Source organism: Dromaius novaehollandiae, chromosome 4, assembly GCF_036370855.1.
Source record: "Dromaius novaehollandiae isolate bDroNov1 chromosome 4, bDroNov1.hap1, whole genome shotgun sequence".
Classification (NCBI taxonomy): Eukaryota; Metazoa; Chordata; class Aves; order Casuariiformes; family Dromaiidae; genus Dromaius; species Dromaius novaehollandiae.
The window spans coordinates 2,411,105-2,425,303 of NC_088101.1; the positions used below are offsets into that span (position 1 = coordinate 2,411,105).

A 14,199-nucleotide genomic window follows, 5' to 3' on the forward strand; every position below is an offset into this window, starting at 1 on the left:
ATCCCTTGTTTTTCCACAAATATAAGGGCTCCTTTGTCAGTCCTCCCTCTCTCCAAAGTCTGCCGTGTCCCTTAGAACAATGGCACCTTTTGTCGTGTATGACAATAGGGCACTTTGCTTCACTGCCTTGTTAGGCTGTTGTGTCTTGTAATGAAAGCAGGAGGACGTTAGTCCCGTGTACATCTCCCATGCAGGTTGCCTGAAATAGCGCTTTATTAGCCAGGGGCTAATAACCTCCCATTTGCAGACACTGCACGCTGGCTCCAGGTAGACGAGTATGACTGTATGCAATCCAGTGTTGTCCAGACAGTCTGAATTTCTTTGCTGGTACGTACAAAAAAGGTCTGTACCAATTATTGTGCCAAGAAACGTTGTGTAAACAGGAACCCCTCCCCCCTAAAAAATAAAAAATAAAACTGTATTTCTATGGACCGTGATGATTTTAGTTGTAATATTGATCACCACTCGACATTACTGGCTTTTCTGTTTTCTTAAGCAGAACGGTGGAACTGGTGAGCACTAGGAAGTTCCCAGGCGGACCGATAAAATAAACTTCAATCCTTTGAAGGCATTTAAGAGACCTTGGCAGCAATGAGACTTACACTGCACACAATAGGCTTGTGTGGACTTAAATATGTAAAATCCCTGTAGGAACAGTAGCCACCAGCCTGTGGGAGGTTGCTGTGGGAAGGCTGGCTGCAGGCTGACCTGGAAAAAGGAGCCAGATGCTTTCACTCTTAAGAAGCTATAGGTCAGTACCATATTCTGTGCTGTGTAGCTTAGTCGACTAGAGTGAGCATTGAATCAGGCCCTATAAGAACGCTTAGGAACAAATTCCTAAAATATTAAAACCTACATTTCCCCTTCTCCAACTGGAAGTGTGGATGAGAGGATTTACACAGTGTGGGCATCCACTCCCCTCTCATCTCCATGTCCTTCTCACCTGAAGAGTCAACGTGGATGGATCTACTTGGTGGTTCCTGTCCTGCTCTCTGGAGCAATGTCGCCAGGTGCCTGCCTGTGGCGTGTGAGACGCCCTCGCCAGCATCTGTGATTTTTCTCAGGAGAGGGACCCTTGAGGGCATGGGATTGGGCACTTTTTAATAGAACTGATGAAGGCGTCATAAAATCTAAGAACAAAAGCATTATCTCTTTGATTTATTTATTTCTTTATCGTAACACATGGCTTCCTTTGCCGCTTCCTTTGCCTTTGCTCTTAATATCCTCCATGGACTTTCCCGTAGCGAGATGTTCCCATCTTCCCAGTGTCTGTTTTCCACCAAGCTGGATATTTGGGTAGCTATCTTCTCTCACTTTCCTAACTCCCTTCCCCTCCTTTTTTTTTTTCTCCTTTTTTTTCCCCCTCCTTCCCTCTTCCCTCACCTATCCGTGCAAGAGTGACTCCTCTTTTCCGAGCTGGTCTCTCTGGGAGGTGTCTCTGTTTCTCCGCTGCCGGTCTCCCCTGGCTGTGGTGGGAATGGGAGGTGTGGGGGGCTGTGACGCAGCCTGCTGCCACGCTCAGAGGTGGAAGAGAAGAAGTAGGGGCAGGTGGCAGAGTCGCAAAAGGCTGCAGTTGATACGCTGTGCTCTCCCTACTCTGATGGGAGTGACTGATAGGAAGCACTCTGCAAAAACAAAGTGTGCCACCGGCTTCTCCACTTGAGCAAAACCTTTGGTGGTTATGACTTGCCTGCTTTAAAGCCCTTTTTATGCATTTTTCTGTGCTTCGGCAAAAATTGGTTGTTATGTTATCCTTTGGGCGTTCTCTCTCTTTTTGCTTCAGCCCCTTTTTTCCTGTGCCATATGGCATGGTACAAAAATAAAAGCTGGACCTTTACAGAAAAGGCAACACAGAAGAGTTTGGACCGTTTTCCTCCAAGGCCATTCTGACATAGCCCACGCTATGCTGAGCTACCATAGGGCTTCCCAAGGGCTGCGTGGCTTTTTCCTCATCAGCTGAATCACTTCTGCCTTGAAGATTAAGGGTAAAAGTTCTTTCAGAAGAGTTTAGCACCCAGAAGCTCCTGTTGTCCTAAATAGGAGCTGCTATACAGAGCACACTTTGAAAAATTGGCCCCGACTGGAGAAGCTGAGAACTTTTGAAAAGCTATCCCTGAATTATTCTGACTATTTTAAAAGTCAGGGTTTAATTTCTTGGCTAACTGGCTGGGGGGGCGGAATTGGAAAATACCTGCTTTTTTAATATATAACTCTTTCCATTCCAAGCTCTGGCTGGCTGGTCGTCTTGATTAACTCATTTTCTGGATTGGTATAACTGAAGTTTGCATATAGATTACATGCATACTAACATCCGTTTTTCTTTTCCACTGTTTTGGATCAGCGGAGACTTCACTCTCTGGACTTGCCATGTTTCGCTCTCCCTCCTGTATCCAGGAAAGCTTGAAAAACTTTTCCGTACTTATTCCCTGTTTTAAAATGAAGCTGTTAGATGCCGAAGTTCAGCAGCACAGTATTCTGTAATGCAATGTGCAGTTTGCACTCAGATCGCTTGTGCTTGCATATAATTTATACATGAATCATGAATTATGTTTAGATTCTCAGGAAGCTAAAATAAATGGGTTAGAGCTACATGCAATTATGTAATGAATTCTTCACTGTAAAATTTACAGCAGAGAGGTTTCACAGCACAATGGTGATAAAAGATTTTGAGAAGATTTGTTGCAGTATCTTCTTATATAAAGAAAGCCTCTGTCCATTTTAGTCCTAGAACAGCCATTTTGATTCAAACCGCAAAATATTTAAAGGTGCACAGAATTGTTTTTTGTGATAGCTTAAATAGAAGTACGTAGACTGAAGCGGGGGAGAAATACTTCATTGAGTTTCTCTGTGCAAAAGCTCTTTCCCAACATGTCATCAACAATGGGGGACATCTTTTTTTATCCTTCAAATGGTATCCTGCTGTTTTTTGGAGAGTTTCTCCTGGTGGTTTTTAGCTCCGTCTGCTGCTTGAAGGGTGCAGTTTTGGCCTCCTCTCGAGCTGATGGGAGGTTTGCCATCATCTTCAACAGGCCGAGGATCTCCCTGAATAGGAGAAGATGCACGCAGTTAATGGGGAGAAAGCCGGAGGACTGAGCAAAATAGGCTTTTTTTTCCAGGCTGTGTTACTACTGTGAATGCAAAGCAAGTTATCACTGTGTATAGACAGTAATTTAGGTGGCCATAACTCATACTTTGCATCAAGAGCTTCATCACGTGAGGTAAGCAAAACTTTTTTTTTTTTTTTTTGGCGAATTAAAGCTGAGCGAATAATTAGCATCTTGTTTGTTTGTTTGTCACCTTGAAGGAGGAAAGGTCGGATGGAGTCTGCCTGAGAGCTAGTTTGCCTTTCCCCCTTGAGGCATTTAATTAGATTTGCCCTGTACTGTCAAAGGAGATGGTGCTTCGAACGCGGCAGTCAAAGCTGGTTGGAGCAGCCTGTCCGTTTAGGACTTTTTCCCTCCTTTTTCCTCTCTGGCTTCCTGGCCTAGTTCGTAATTTTTCTGTAAAAGTGACAAGTGTAAAACTTAACTCTTCTTGCAGAGAATAGGTAGGGTTTTTTTTCTTTCTTTACCCAGGCAGACTATAAATCAACGCAATGCAAAAATGAAAATGTAGCTGTATAACACAGTAATAGGCACTTTAGAAGATGCCCGGACTGAGAGTCTTGCAGCTCGTCTGCCTTTTTTCTTTTTTTCCTTCCCCCCCTCCCCAGGAGTACCTGCATAAATTGTGTCCATAGAACTCTCGAAAACCTGCCGAATTATTCCTTGGGTTTTGCAGCCCCTTTTTTTAGCCTATGTGCCTCCCATTTGCTTTTTTCAGCTTCCAAAGGAAACTCAGTAAGTGGGGCTGGATAGGCGAGGCTGTGATTTGGGTGCAGTAATTCCCATGCTGAATCTTGCAGAGATGCCTTGCTCCTCAGCTTCCCCATTGGGTGTCTAATCCCTTTTTGCCTGGGGGCTGTTGTTTCATTCCCCCCAAAAATGGGCCTCACAGGGAAGAGGCACGCAGGGGAGGCTTGAGGGAGGTGTTTTATAAAGGCGTAATCAGCAGATCTTGCTCGGTGATGAGGCTGTTTTTACAGGTATTTCTTTTCGATTTGAGTACTTAAGGCACATCTGGGAGGAGGCAAGAGGCATGCAGAACTGATTGAGGCTTTCCAAAAAGAAAAAAAGAAACGGCCTTTAGAAATGCAGAAGGAATTGGTATCAGAAATTAAGGCACATACCTTAGCAAATGCCCACGGGCTGGAGTCTGTAAAATGAAGCGAAGAAGACAGATTTATTATCGCACCTGGAAGGAGAAAAAGCGTTCTTAGAAAGCAAGAAAGGCAATAATAGGCATGTTGCAGTGAAAATAATTCCACTTCTTCTTTTTTTTCCCCAGTGATAGAAATGCATCACATTATTTCTGCACACCACATTTGTATTCCCGCTGCTTAACTGTGCCATTAAAATAGTAATTCAAAAGTCAATATTATATTCAAATGTCAGAAGATTGAGATTTCAGTTATTTCGTAGCAAAAGGGCTCCAGCTGGGAACGTACTGGCCTATAGTCAAATATGTGTGAATACTCTGCAGTGGATAATTTAGGCCAGGGTTTCGTGGCAGATTTTTGCTGTTGTATCTACATATGTCTACATCTAAAGCATAAATGTTCATTATACCAAGCTTTCGTCCGGCTTGGATGCCGAAGTAGTTTCCACTGTGTCTTATTCCAAGTGAAAGAAGGAAGGAGTCCTACTTACTTGAGCAGGAGTAAGATGTTTCAGTAAATGCTTTCTACTTTATTAAAATGAGGCCTGTTTATTTTAGGAGAAGTTTTGTTTCTTCTAAAGCAAAATGGAATTTCAAGGAATGGTATTTCTTTTCTCAGTTTAAATATCCAAAAAAGGGAGCAAAGAGGATGAGAAGCAAGTCTCAGGCAATCCTTGGGCATTGCCACCTGGAGATTGCGGTATGTTAATTATTTTGGTTAAGCTGGCCTGACCTCTCCCCTGTGAGGTTGGCCCGGGGCTGTCTTCATTTTTGCTTACAGCTGGGCAGGGGATGGGGAAGCGCGTGGTTTATTTTGGTGGTTAGTTCTAGGCAGCTTCAAACGTGCAAATTACTAGAGCACCCTGAGGGCTGGGTTCAGGCAAGGTGCAGCGTCGGAGCTGCAACTGTAATGCAGTCATGATGCATTAAAAAACAAAAAAAAACCCCACCGCAAGCGGCATCGAGTGGTTTTTGGCTGCCACTCCCCGCCTGCTTAAATGCCACTGGGTGCCTCGAGTTACAAATTGCTTTAATAACTTTCACAAGTGATTGGTAATCACCCTGCAGTTAATGAAATGGGGAGAACGCCTCTCGCTGAACGCATTGTCTTCATTTCCTCCTGCATAATTTCCAAGGTGTAGAGCTCATTTGCTGCAATGCCCGTAGGAGAAAGGTCACCTGCTGAATTTTATTCATATTCACACTCAAGTTTTCCCTTTACTGTTCAAAAGTACACATCTGAGTCGGGCCTCAGGTGTCCTTCTGTCCAGTTCTGCCTTGTGCATGTGCACCGGTGTTTTCCAGCCAGTTTCCTTCAGCAAAATCTTTGCAGGTTAATCGACGTAAGGCGACAGGCACGTTTGCCGCAGGTGGTGCTGCGAAGGAGGGAGACTCTTGCGTGTCCATCCGGTCAGGGGCAGAGTCGCGCCATGGCCTCCCTTCGTGGTGCATTGCCTCAGCGCTTACAAAACCTTGCAAAATGCTGAGACTTGGAGCCCTGTGACGCAGGACAGAGCTGTTTGGACAGGGGGGGTTTTTGCCCTCCCAAAGTATGAGTTGCAAGAACCTGTCTCAGGAAAAGCCCCCTAAAATTGTCTCGCTGTTTAAGGATAGAATTAGTGGCCAGTGGTTAACGATGCAGGAATTAAATACATGGCACTGAACCAAGTGCGGTGCTTTACCTCTCGCTGTTGATAGGTTTCATAGGCATTAATGTCCCTTAACAAACCTCCGACGGTAATTTCCAATGGGGTGGGGGGAGTGCGGAGGTTAGCAAAAGGAGCACAGCAGTGTTTTATAGTTAAGATCGCCTATATATTAGGCAGCTCTGGCAGAGCGTGTAATTAATTTTTTAAGTGTTCAGACCAGAGAATAAATAACTGGTAATCCACGCGGCACGCTATAAATGTTTCAAGCCAATGTCTTTGGCCATTTAGGGCCAGATTTCCTCAATGTATGTGTACAGGAACCAACGCGGACAGCTACTTTTAATATAAATCCCAGCGCTGCCTGTTTGCACTGTCCTGAAATGCGGCAGAGAATAATTCAGATGTTCATAGCTGCCGCTTTGCTTGCAGCATTTGCCTTTTTTTCCCCCGCCAGTCTCCGCTGAGCCACCTGTCTTTCTTTTGCCCGGGAAATCCTGTAAACTCGCAAGGCGGTGCGGGGTTTTAATCTTCCGCTGGCGTTCGTTACCATCTAGCCAAGAGGCAGAGGAGCAGTGAAGTTGCCGGCGTGGAGAAACACGGTCTGATATTAAAACACTATAGTTTGCATCGCACAGCTGATGGGAAGGAGCGATTTTAATGGTTTTGCTGCGAATTGCGCTTTCAAAGCCTCTTAAAATACGGCAGCTGGTGCTGCCGGGATATGTATGGGAAATAGCCATTTTAATTAGGAAGATACACTTGGAAATGAAAAGTCATTTTTTAAAGGTAATTTCCGTCGCGAGTGTTTTACTGACCGCTTGAATTTATTTACCCCACAGACCTAGCAATAAAATAGGTATTTATGGGTTAGTTTTTAATTAGAAATAATGGCTGGTGGAGTCAAAGTGATGGATCACCTTGTCCCGTATGGGCTGCAGTCATCCTAGTGAAAGACAGTTGCATTGGCAATTTAAAGAGAGATCTGATGGAAAGTTTTGTCTCTAAACCACAACGCCCCTAACGTGACCACGTCCTGGCTTCAAGGAGGAGAGCTGGGGCTTCAGCGCTCTGCTGAGCTTGCTATGTGGATGTCTAAGGCAATCTCTGCTTGCAGAACCAAGTTCATTTTTGGCCTTTCCGGACATCGCCGACATTCATAAATAGTAACCATTAAAAAAAAGTAATGCAGTGATGTTGACGTTACTTCTGAATGCAGGTGGCCCTGGGAGGGAGTCGCCCAGCGGTGGCAGGGGTTTTCGCTCCAATTCGTGCTTCAAAGAGCAGTGCCAAGTGCATTTGAACATGCAAGGAAGAAGAGCCAGTGCACAGTATTTTCTGGAAAGTAATGAAACGTCATGGCAAATGCGTGAAATGAATGCATTTATGTGCGCTCCTTTTAGAAATCAGTGTAGCGGCAAGACTCTGCTTTTTGTTAAAGGGTCTTGCTAGAATTACTTTTGCATCCTCAGTGTGCTAAAGCATGCGGATTTAGTAGAAATGTGTTGAGTGTGTATATCTGAGTATGGATATACTATTACAATTATAGCTATTAGTGTGATTTAGGTGCCTTTCCAGGCAGTATTTGAGTCTTAAATGTTAAACCACTCTTGCAAGGGGAATGCCCTGGCCATATAGAAGTATAGACCCTCGCAAGGAGAGGGGTGCACGAAAAGGGACGGGCCAGCTTTGCCCACCTTTAATTAAGGCAGCCAAGGCCAGCAGGTCCGGAAGAGGCGCTGTCTTGACTTCGGCAGACGTGGCAGGGATGGTATCTGTGTCTGGAGATTTTAATGCTCGTGTGAGCCCCTTGATTGCTCCTGATGGCTCTCTGCTGCCTGTTTTATTTTCCCCTCTGAAAGTATACTAATTATCATTACACAATTGAGAGATTTCTTGCTTTTCAGTAGCTATATGAACCCATTGGGGATGAAAAAGCCCTGACATTTGGATTCCTAGCTTTTGTCTCCATAATCAGAAATAAAGGTAGAAGGGGCACCGTGAAGCAATTTTGTTCAGTCCTCTAATTGTGGCATGTTTGATTAGTCTGAATACCCCTGCATTTTATTAAATTAATGCCTCTGAGTTTGCAGTACATTCGCAGGATGACTGAAGTGCTGAACGGCTTTGAAACACAGCTGATTGCCTTGAAGAGCAACTGAAAGGCAGTTTTGTCATCCTGTAGATCTTCTCCTGGTGATCCACCAGTGCTGGCCAGTTGGGCCTCTGTGGCTTGGTTGCAGAGCCGTGGGCACCGAACGGCAAGGGAGCCCGTCCCAGGCTCCCCTCTTTCTTTTCATGCTATAAATCGCTGCTCTTTCACCATGGGATGAAGCTTTTATTGGCTGTTTCTTTAGGGACCCAAGAAGTATAGGGCTGGAGGAGGGATAGGGGTGCTGCAGATGCTGTTTTGGGCCAAAACGTCTGTCTGTGCTAATCTGGATGTGCCGCTGATGGATGAGGATCCATAAGGTGGTGGTTCCTGCTCTTTCCCATCCTCTTTTTTTCCTTTAGCTCAGTCAGCCCCTTCAGGCTCTTGTGCTAGGGGTGCCACCCTCCCCAGTGTCCCTGTGCAGCACACAGATTTTGCACAGGCCTCTCTCTTCTGCGAACAGCCAAACGCCCCCCATCTTCTGCGTGTAGGCGAGAACGGCATGATGGCTGATGAACTGGAAGAGGTTTACCATGTATTCCTCATTTTGCAACGCTGCCTACCTAGGATGCATGGTGCTACAGCGTGTCTGTGATACTCCGTTCACGTTCTTACAACACGCTGAGATGTTACAGCAAGAAAAAGGAGAAGTTTGCCAGTGAAGTCATTAACAAGGTTTCCATGGATTGAAGGAGAAGCCAAGATTTCCCGTGATGCGTTTTGGAGAGGATATGAGTGTGTGTAAGGCAGCCCGTTAATGGCTCAGGGCCGGGGAAGTGGGAGGCACCGTCCCTCACTTCCAAATTTGCAAGGTTTCCTCTCCCCTCCTCCTCATCCCTCGGAGCAAAGGGAGCCACAGGGTGTTGATAGTGGGTGCTTGGAGCCAACCTGGTGGACCCCGCGCTGTGTGTTTTGGATCCCACTGAGCTCCCTGAAAGTGGATAAGAAAGATTTTCCCCACCAGCAGAAGCATTACCTTGGGATAGCACCGAGCCAGCCTTCATTTAAAACCTAGGTCTGTACTCCTCAATAATCCACGGCCTTTTCTCCTTAAATAGGAAGCAAGCCCAATTTATAGAGGATGTGAGGTGCCTACAGGAGCCCCGTGCGTTGTTGTTTCGAGCGGGGCTCGGATCAGGCTTCAGTTGCTCGTAACTGCTCATGGCCGTGCGGAAGACAGAGGGGCCTTGTGTTTTCTTTTCAAAGGTTTGTAGGAAAGGTTGGCAGTGAGACTTCATATATTCATGAGCCCGAGATCCTATGTGATAGTTTACAGCCAGCGTGCATGAAATAAGTATGGGTTTCATTAAAAAGGAGACATGTATTTTATCTCCATTGAGGAATGGGAAAATAAGGGCAATAAAGCTAATATTGTAATAGAGTCTCCTTTTTTAATAGAAAGCCATGCGCTGCACTTCTGAAAAGCTTGGAGTTCGGGGGCTGAGTTGATCAGAGCTCCAAGTGCTTTTTTTTTTTTTTTTTTTTTTTTTTTGCTGCTTTATAACCCTTGTTAACTTTTCAACTTGTCAAGTACATGGTGGTTTATGAAATTTTAAAGCTAACAGTGTGCTGTGTGGGGATCACAGTGATATACTAGACTTTTGAGTGCATCCCGAGATGAATAAATCATGAAGTTGCAGAAAGTTGCAATTAAAGAAGCCAGAGCTGGATGCTGGAAATATTATACCTGGGTTTACATGGCTTTAAAAGAGAATCAGGGCTGGAAGTGGTCCGCTCTTGAACTGGAGATAAGTAAAGGAGGAAAAAAAATCTGTGGGATGTAGGTTTCTTCTTAGGCATCAGACTGATATTTACTGATCTTAAGGGGAATTATTGTTGATAGAGTAGATTCCCTCTAGCTCAAACAGGTAGACACATTTCTGTCAGATATGGAGAGTACCTAGTTTGGTTTCTTCCTGCAATGGCTTTCTTAAAATGGAGATAATCCTTCATCTGATACTTGCTCAGTTGGTGACCTTCCTGTATTTTGCCGGTCTGTGTAAGATGCTGTGGGTTATATTCATTTGTGCCTGAAACCCCTGTGACATTAGCAGTTACCTTGCAACCATGGGTCAGGCAAGGGTTGCATTAACATTTCATCTCACTCCCCGACTATCCACCTTTCAGATGCTTCCGATTTTCCACTGACTTGAGACATGTGGCTGAGATGTCTCATGTCTGCATCACTTCTGATTTTTAGTTTTCTCCCTGAAAAAAGTAGGAAAAAAATTCCAGGCGCTGGCCCTTGCAGTTGATGCCCACTCTGCGTTTCCAGAAGGTCTTGATGGGACTCTTGTCTTTTCTGTCAGCAGAGACGTGTGCTGATTTAAAGCTTCAACTTTCTGTACTTGTGTAATCTCACCGACTTCAGCAGGATTAGCCAGGTGTTTAAAATAAGGCCATGTTGTAAAAGGTCGCAGTATTATGGGCCCAGATAGATCCGTTGTATGACTACTCGTTGAGATTTTGTTTTAATTTCTCCTTTTTATGGGTCTGAAAAGTCAAAAAAAAATAACGCAGAGCACATGCAATATTAAGGCAGAGACTTAACTGCAACGATGTCGGGAAGTTCATAGTTAGGCTTGCTGGAGGAACCCTGTTAGGTTTTTTCTTCCTTATACATGTGCACTATTAAAAAAAAAGTATTAAGTATTCATATATATGGACTGACAGCCCTCCATCTAAGGTCATTTTTTACTGGAAGGAAATATATTTGATCAGTCTGGCTGGGTCAGGTGGACACACCATTTCTCGGTTTCGTGTGGTTCTGTTTTTCCTACTTGGCTGTTTCTTGATATCGCCCTTATCGCTGCAGTTTCCAAATAGCTTCCAGCTGCACACATCTGTATGCATGCTTTCATCTGCGCCCCTGGGGAGATGAGGATGTGGAGTCGAGCGTTTCATTGGGAAGGTTTATATAACCATGCGCATGGGTACGTGGGTAATGTATATGTGTGTTGCTATACGAGCAAAGGGCAGTCTATGGAAAATTACCCTTACGCCTGGAGCTGAGGGTCTGCGCTGTCCTCTAATGCCTTGCAAAGTGTCGAAAGCACCTGGCAGAGGAGACGCACTGCAGCCCGCCGCAAACTGCCATTGCAGTTCCCTGCTCCAGAACCTGCGTTAAGCGTAAAGGCAGGCCAGGGTGCGTATAGGGCTCCCAAACCATCCACCCTCCAGCGCTTTTGACTCTTCTTCCTTGTTTTGCTCTGGCTCTGAGTGCTGTATGGTGGCAGTATGAATGTCCTTCACCCTTGGTTGCCAAAGGGGTCTGTTTTGTAGCAATTTGTAGGGGAAATGATGACCCTGAGAAAAGGCAACTGAAGCTAGAATGATAAAATTACATATATGTCTTTCATCTTGGTTTGTGAAAACTGAGCTAGAATTTTTTTTTTGCATAGAAAATTTTTAAAACAATATCAGTAATAACCTGCTGACAGAATTTCTTTATCTGCATGAAGCCATCCATATTTGGGGGGGAAAGAGTTGTGCAGCTGGAAGGCAATGTAGAATTTGTACATATGGAAGTTCAGCTTTAAAAAAAAAAGGAAAGCTGTTGAAACTTGCCTTTAAGACTGGAGGATGCTGGTGATATCAGGCATACATGTCTTAAGTAAACCTCAGCTGTGAAGAAAGACGACAGGAGAAAGAACAGTTTGCTTTTACCGGTTCCCATCAAAACCACCTGGCGTGCAGCAAACACGTGATTCTTGTTAGGGACATAGGAACATCGGTGTGTCACCTTTCACATCTGCTCTTCTGCGATGTTTTCTGGTAGGTCAGCTCACTGTACTTCAGCTAATAGTGTGCTTGAGCCGGTTTCCCTGAGATGTTCCTTGCAGGGGAATAATTTGAGCGTGCCTGTGTTCCTTCCTCATCTCCCTCTCCAGGCTCTGTGATAATTGTATCCCAGCTCATATTCATTTGGCGTGCTAATTGTCGGAGTTAAGAAGTAAGAGACTTGGCGAGGATGTAAACGAATTAAAGTGATTGCCCTTTTGTCTGTAGAAACAATGAAAAGTAATAATTATCGCTGTTATTTTTTTTGTTGTTAAAACTTCCCTCTCCTGCTCCCTCCTTTTAAGACCTGTTTTTTCTTTACCAAAAAGCAGTCTGATTTGATGTACATGGGCCATACTTCAGAATCCATCACTCAAAACAGCAACCTTCCCAGCCTCCTATATATTAACAAGCAGATGTGTCATCCCGCAGACTAGGCGATAACAGATCTTTTTAAGAACTGCCTTTCCTCCGTGGACTTCAGGTATTCAGAGCCAGTGTTTAAGGTACTGCTTTCATATTATATAGAGATATCAGGAGATACTCAGCTTAATGTAGGGTTGTATATTTGCATTTGCAGAACATTTTGTCTTCCTTTATTCTCTTTGCAGTTGCAAGGCTTGGAATAACAAAGAGCTAGTCTAGATATACAGCGTGCATGGAGACAATAATGTTAATGTAAATCCCGGTTCCCCTAACGCGTCTGCTCGCTCGCGGAGGATGCAGGCATGGTGAAAGTAGTGGCTGGGTTTCGGGGGCCTCGCTCCAGCGAGCAACCCTGCACTTTTGCTTTGCGCTTTTCAGCCGTCCCGCCAAGCCCTTGCTGCCCGTGCTGGCCCGAACCCTGTGGGTTTGGATGAAAAGCAAAACCTACCTGTTTGCTATTACTTGGGGTTTCCCCTGCCCATCTGTGTGGCTCTTCTGTGCATGCCAGCATAAGAGAAAGCATCCTCATTTATTTTTTTAAATATCCAGGGGAAGAAGTTGCCATTGGTGGCAGAGCAGAAGTACATCTCCAGCTGGAGATAAGCCATGAAAAAAGTTTCAGCTGAAAGCGCAGTGTTTACCCTGGATGCACGAAACAGAGGTAACTGCAAAAGGGGAAGCATGGAAGTGGGGTGTGGTCAAAGCGGCCAGGTGCAGAAAGGAGCTTTGGGGCAGCATCTTGCAAGAAAACGAATGCATCCAGATGATTTGCTTGGAGGCTGCAGAAGAGGATGCTGCAGTAACCAAAATGGGACTTACTGAGCCCTTGGAGAGCCAAGCACTCTGCATTTGTACTCTGCATTTCAGTGCTGCATGATGGCACGAAAGAGGAGGTTAACTGGAAGATGTCAGGTGTAGCATGCCGTAGCTCTTGTTTGATTTTACTTCACTGTTTTCACATTCGAATGAAACGCTTTTAATTTTTCACCTGTGTCTATTAATCAGTTGCCCATCCACTCCCGAGTTGCGTTCACCAGCTGGATTTTACCTGCCTTTCCTGAGGCAGCGGGCTGATTGGCAGCTCTTCCGCTCTCCAGCTGCCGGCACGCACAAATCATGAAAAATCAATTTATCTTCCTAGCCTCCTTTCAGAGGTGATTGAAAGCAGCCAGCAGGTTTGGAGGTGCGGGCTGGCAGACAAATAGGCCAAAAAAAGGGCCGTGGCATTGCTCTCATGTCCTTAGCAAATGTGCAAAAGAAGTTACCCTGTAAAATCTAGGGGGCTGGAAAAGGATTTTTTTTTTTGTTTAGTTTTAAACAAACTTAATTATTGCTAGGCGGTGGGGATTTTTGGTTTGATTTAAATTTGATGAAGCTTCTGCTGAACCTTAACGCTAAGGAAATTACATTTCTTACCCAGCTATGATATTCATTATTTGATGGCTTTTAAGGCGAAAGGAAAGCAGAGGAAGCTTTCTCCCAGTTGTTAAGTGTTGATGAGAAAAGGGAGAAACATGAAGTATCTGTCTTGGCCCAGAGCTCTGCCGGTAGAAAGACTTTTTAAGAATTCCTAGTTGATTCTACAAATAAAATTAGTATGTAAATGTTTTTGGTCCTGCGCTGCTCCGAGAAACTTCATTAGGAGGAAGGCAACAACAGGAATTAATTTTACTTATGTGTCATCAAGAGTACAGATGGCAAAGGGAAATAAGGAGAGAGGTGCTCCACCTTTGCTGGCTGTATTCGCGCGATGCCATTCACTTCCTTTCTGATACCTTTTTATGGGGGAACGTCTGTGAACATATGGTATGATATTATACTTTGATTAGCTACCATGAATCCCGCATGATGTGGAGGTGTACAGGTAATGCTGCGTTATGGGGAAGCATTAGAGGCCTCCATCTATACCAGTAATGACCAGTTAACGACCACTGAGAT

General features: G+C 44.7%; 1 protein-coding gene across 5 annotated transcripts in view; it reads left to right on the forward strand.

The window, feature by feature from the left end:
* Positions 1 to 14,199, forward strand: part of ADGRL3 (adhesion G protein-coupled receptor L3) — a 437,224-nt gene that overhangs the window by 101,476 nt on the left and 321,549 nt on the right. The window contains exons 4-5 of one of the 5 annotated variants that reach the window (XM_064510233.1): positions 12,165 to 12,319; positions 12,811 to 12,922. The exons of the other annotated variants lie outside the window; for them this stretch is intronic. The gene's annotated coding sequence lies outside the window, so the exon portion shown is untranslated. The remainder of the gene's footprint in view (positions 1 to 12,164; positions 12,320 to 12,810; positions 12,923 to 14,199) is intronic. 5 annotated transcript variants of the gene reach the window in all.